This window comes from Ceratotherium simum, chromosome 16 (assembly GCF_057802395.1).
Source record: "Ceratotherium simum simum isolate JZ-2026a chromosome 16, ASM5780239v1, whole genome shotgun sequence".
Lineage (NCBI taxonomy): Eukaryota > Metazoa > Chordata > Mammalia > Perissodactyla > Rhinocerotidae > Ceratotherium > Ceratotherium simum.
In genome coordinates this window covers 43,574,589-43,580,588 of record NC_141915.1, presented here as the reverse complement: position 1 = coordinate 43,580,588, position 6,000 = coordinate 43,574,589, and positions in this window count along the sequence as shown.

The following is a 6,000-nucleotide window of genomic DNA, read 5'->3' as shown; positions in this document are numbered from 1 at the left end:
TGGAGATCACAGAACTTAGTCTCCTTGCCCCTCATTTCCTGTAACTGGGGCCGTGACAGTCGCACAGTTAGAGCATTCCTAAAGAAAAATGACTAGTATTTAGAGAGCACCCACTCTGTGTCAGACACCATATAGGAACTTTGTAAATATTATCTCATGTATATGTGTGTGGAGTAGGGGTGAATTGGCAAGTGATGCCCTTTAATGTGGATGCTGTTATTTTATCCATTTCAGAAGAGGAAACTGAGGCTCAGAGAAATTAAATCACTTGCCAAGGTCACAAAGCCAGGAAGAGGCAAATGCCAGTGTTTGAACCAAAGACCGTGCTCTTACCCAGGACATCATATTTCATAAAGATTTGGGATCTCCAAAGTAGAACTGAGGAATGATGGCATTGAGGCAGCTCAGCTCCCTCCCTGCTGCTCCCAGTCCTGCCCTGCAGAGGCTTGTTGTATTTACAAGCATCTGCCCTGGGCAGAAGCCAGGGGTGCGCCTCTTGGAGAATCCCAAGGCTCTACATTGAGGCAAGGTCCCAGCTGGCCTCCCCTCCCCCAGCCGGCTCAGCTGGAGAGACAGGAAGGAGGGGTGGCCTCTCTCCCAGTCAGGACCCATGTATGGACCCTTGTCATGGCTGGCAGACTTGAATGACTTTCTTTATCCTTCCTTCTCTCCCCTACTTCCCCCCACTGCCAGCTGTGGCCATTTAATAAAATTAGCTTAATACTTGTTCCTTCCCTGTGGGGTCTGGAGATTGAAATCTGCGGGTCCCCACAAACGCAATAAAACCCCTGGCAGGTCTGGCTGGAATGAGAGTTTCCTTGGGAAGAGTGATTAGAGTAGATGGCACTCCCCCCCACCCCCAGTGCCACCCACAGTCCCCTGTCATTCTTTAATAGCCACATTGGCCGGAATTACCCAGACACCACACCTGGGGGGCTCCCCACCTCTCCCCAGACACCACAGGGACTAGTCTAGGACCTTGGCTACAATAAGAAGCATGTTAATCATTTCTGTAGGGAGTGCCTGGCTGGCTGGCTGGCTTTCTTTTCTTTCTGGTTATCGGATGATCCTCATGTCGTTTTGAGAGCTGGGCCTAAAATCTCCATTTTGCAGATGGGGAAATCATAGTCTGAAGAAAATTTGTGACTTGCCCGTGGTCATGCGGCAAGTTTGTGGCGCAACTGGGACTGGGCTGAAGCCAAGGACTTTTCCTTTGCAGGGCACGAGGGGTGTCCTGCAGTGCCAGCTACCAGCTATTCCTCAGGCAGCATCCCAGCTGTGAGGAACCTGTTGGGAAAGTGTCTCCCCCTCAGACAGGGGCTCCCCAAGGGCAAAGCCTGTTTTTTTCCTCAGACCTGAGGGCAAGACCTGTGTCTCCCCCATCAAACTGTGGGTCCTCAAAGATGGTGTTTTCTCCTCAGACTGTCAGCTCCCTGAGGGCAAGGTGTGTATGTCCACTGAGACTGGGGACTGGGAAGTTTCCTAGATGAAGAGGCTGTGGCTCTCCTGTCAGTGGCTCTGAGGGTAGACACTGTGTTTTTTCTGTTAAACTAGGGCTTTCTGAGACCAGATCCTGGGACTGGGGGTTCCTTGAAGGACAGTCTGTCTCCTTGTCAAACTGGGGGCTCTCTGAGAGCAGGGACTGTGTCTCTCCTCCTCCTCAGTCAGGGGCTTTTCTGGCCCAGGAACATTCCAGAGGGCAGAACTGGCTGCATTGTGGAAAGAAGGCTGGGCAGGCAGAATGGCGGTCCCACTCTGGAGGAAGGAAGGAAGAAGCCTGCCCAGGCGGCCTCCCCTTTAGAAAGATGTGTGATTAATTAACAAATAATGTCTCTGCTAGGGGAGTGTGAGGACGGAGGTACCCCTGGAACTCACCCACACAAGGAATGGGCAGGCCATCCTGTGCCCAGGCAGCTGCCGGCCCTAAGGACTGGCAGCTGCCCTGGTTTCTGGGGTCATAGGGACCGGAGGGGGCAGCAGGAGCCCACCACTGGGGGCTGCCCTAATTGGATGACTTTGCAGGAAGGCCAGGCAGGTGTGCTCAGCTCTCTGCTTCAGCTCGCTACAAACACATCTGCCATGGTGAGGTCTAGGGGTTAATTGCGTCCCGCTTCACTCCTGGTAACCGATATTTCATTTACTGCTCGGAGGGGGAGCTGCCCAGAGAATCAATCCCGGACAAGCATCCAGGAGATAGGGGAGCTGCAGGGGCATGGGAGCTGGTTCCCGGAGGATCTCTGAGCACCAGAGCAGGAGGCAGGAGGCAAGGACTCAGAGAAGGCGGCCAATTGCTTCAGGCAACTCTGGGCCTTGCTGCGTTCTGCTGACCCTGACACCAGCTCCAGGACCCCCAAGGGCTGGGAGAAAATCCCAGGGGCGAGAGGCTGCACTACCCTAGCTAGCTGGGCTGTTTCCCCTGTCTAGGTTCCTTCTGCACTTATTTATCTGGATGCCCCCATAAGCTGTAGCAGGTTAGATGCTGTTAATAAGGTTGTTTTCACAAGCGATGAAGGTATATTTGAACAGCGGAACTGGAGGTGTGAGCTCCTCGCTCCCTTCCAGGTAACAAACTTTAAAATCCTACAAATGAGGTGATAATAAAGTAGAAGTGAAAAGTCTACATATGTTTGGAACTGGGAGAGGATGGAAGGGTTACTGAGAGGTGGCAGCTGGGGGCTGGAGGGAAAAGGGACTAGAGGGCTACCCACCCCCATGCTTTCCACACTCTCCCACTTGCCCCATCCACCAAAATTGAGAATCAAAGCCACAGAATGGGCAACTCCCATTACACAGCTGGACAAACTGAGACCCAGAGAGGAACCCCAGGTTGCTCAGGTTGGTTCAGGGCAGAGCTAGAATGAGAGACAGCAGGACCCAGTGACATGCAGCAAGAGGAGCCAGAAGCACTGGGCTCAAGTCCTGGCCATTCTCAGTGTTTCAGGAAAAGACATGTTGCCTCTCTGAGCCTCAGTTTCTCCATCTATAAAACGGTGCTGGGTAATAAAAATATCTACTTGAAGGGCTATTGTGAGGCAGTGGGTGAGAACCTATTTTGTAAGTTATGAAGCAAAATGCAAATGCATCGTTATTACAACCCAAGTCTCCTGAGCTCCATGATTTAGAATTCTTTTGGCTGCACTACAATGCCTGGGGTGATGATCATTATTATGGAAGAATATGAAGACACTGGGGTTGTTCTCCCACCCTGGAAACCCCAAAGTGAGTGTGGGGCACTGAGGGAGGGGTTGGTTTGGGGCACCCGGGATGTGCAGCTAAGTATTGGGAGTGGACTGCCCTGAGTCCTCCGGTCTCCAGTGTGGATTCCCCCACCCTTCTGCTCCATGGCCTGCAGTTTGGGGTGAGAGCCCAGGGATACCCCCAAGGCCCTGGCCCACCCATCTGTTCCTGACTCTACTTGCTCTGCTTGTTTCAACTTTACTGAATACCTCCAATGGGCCAGGCCCTACCTTGGTGTTGAGGATCCAGAGACAGATAAGAAACCACCCAGAGCTTCAAGATACCCGCAGGGATATGCAGATACATCCAGGACACGGTACGGTTAGAGGAGCAGGGGGGCTTCCCAAGCTGTGAACAGGGGTTACCTCTGAGGGAGCTGGACTAAGTAGAGGCTTAGTTTTTTACTTATATAATGTTTGGAAAGGTTTTACAACAAGCGTCCCTCCAAAATCTGAGCCCCCACCCCGCCAAGTTGTTGCTGAAGCTGTCTTTTTGGGAATGGGGTAGGGGCTAGAACCCAGGCAGCTGGGGATTATCTCTTCTCTTGTCCAAGGTCTTGGGGAATACTGGAGCTGGAGGAATAAAATGTACTCTCATCTCTGTATCAACAGCTAAGTTATAACAGTAGTTTATGTGCCATGCACTATTCTAAGCATTTTGCACAGATCCATTCATTAAACCTCACAATGATCCGACAAGGTAGTTACTATTCTCACACCCATCTTTTGAATGAGAAACTGAGGCACAGAGAGGTGAATTAACTTGCCCAAGATCACATGGCTTATTCTTTCTGGGAACCACCCTCTTGACTGGCCATTCCCTGGAGGAGGGGAAGTGTTGACTCTCGCTCTGTCCCAGCCAGAGCAGTCTTTCCTTCCCTAAGTCCCCAGGCACCCCTCCTACAATGCCTGCTACCCAGGCAGCTTGTGCAGGGGTGGGGCTCCTGCCTTTTCCCAGATAGTGAAGGGCAAATTCGAGGGTTTCCTCCTAGGCCCCCAGGGCACAGGCCCCTTTGCTTCCTGAGTGAGGAGCCCCAGCCAGGACTAGGACAGCTGCCTAGGCCAGTAGAGTTACGGACTCTCCCGGCCTGCCAGAGCCAGGGATGGGTCTGCTAGGCCCTGGGGTACTTCAGCTGCCTGCAGAACACCTGCTCATTATTCAAAGCCAGGTCCATTGCCTGCTCTTCGATGAAGCCTTCTTGGACTTCCCCAGCAGTCACCTGCTGGTCTCCAAGGCCATACTGAGAGCATCTTCCAAGTATGACAATGGCTCACTCAGTACCTAACACTGTGCCTGCCACGTAATAACCATTCTACCATAATGGAATCTGTTATAAACATCTCTCCTCTTCTTGAACTTCCACCCCCTGCGGCAGATGCTGTGATGCACTGCCTAGGTCTCCTTCAGGACAAAGGATCTATTCCCCAGCGGCTCGGAGTGCTGCCAGCAGATGGCTCTCGGCTACCCGCCCCCCTCCGGGGATTGCCTCTGCCCATGTGAGCTGCCTTGCCCAATACCCTGCCCCCTTCTCAGGGCAGCCTGCTTTCAATGACTGATCAACATGGGGGTTAAAGGCCCAGCCCCCTCACAAAGCCTTTAAACTCAGGGCAACTCTGAAGAATCTTCCCAGCTTCAGAGCTTCCAGCTCAACTTCTCCCTCTGCCCAACCTCGCTTCCTTCCCTTCTCTTCCACAGGTGTTAATTCCAAGAGCACTCCCCAGTAAACTTCCTGCACCTTGATGTCTGTCTCAGAGTCTGCTCCATGGAGTACCCAACCTGTGACACCTACCCTCGGTCTCACTCATTTACTGATTCCTTCAGCCAATTTTATCGAGTACCTATTATGTGTCAGGCCCAGCAGCAAAGGCAGGAGATGGAGCGTGAAGCTAACTATCCAATGGATGATCACATGTCCTACCACCCAGAGAAGTTAGAAGTCACAAGAGGGAGACTCCATTGACTTTCACCATAAAATCCACAAACTTCCCTGCATCTGCGCCCCTCTTCTCCTCCTTTTTGTCTCCAAGGAAGAGCAGTTCCCCCTTTCAGGGCCCAGCTTGCTGCCGTGCTCTGCATCCTGTGCCCTCCCACCAGGGTGACCAATCTGTCCTTGTTTGCCCAGGACTGTCCAGGTTTTAAAACTGAAAGTTCCACGTTCTGTTAAACCCCTCAGTCTCAACTGGGTAAACTGGGATGGTTGCTCACTGTACCTCACACCTTCTTGGGGACTTCACTTAATTGATAATCATACCTCTCTATTAATCTTCAGCTACTCACTCTGAATCAGTCCTTCCTGTCATCATTTAAATCTTTCTTATCCTTAAAAACCCTCCCTTGACCCCACATCCCTCTCCAGACTCTACGTCCTTTCTCCGCTCCCCTTGACAGCCAGATGCCTTAAAAGAGTTGTCACTATTTTCTCGCCTCCCACTCTGATCTGGCTGCTGCCACTCCTCAGAAACTGCTCCTGCCAAGGCCACCTATGACTTTCTTGTTGATAAACTAACTAGACACTTTTCTGTCTTCATTGTGGTTGGCCTCTGCGCTAGGCCAGACCTTGAAGTCTGGCCTGAGTTTAAGGGCGGCGAGAATGACGTCTTGAACTTTGTCCAAAGACCTTTTATAATTGTCTATATCTGTAGCAACTAATGCCACACCTAGGTGCAAAGGAGGTGCAGTGATAAGGGTGCAGGTGAGAGGACATGGCTCCCCTCTGCCTCCTGTGAGCTCCCAGGGTGGGTGGTGTTGCTAGTTGCAGATAGT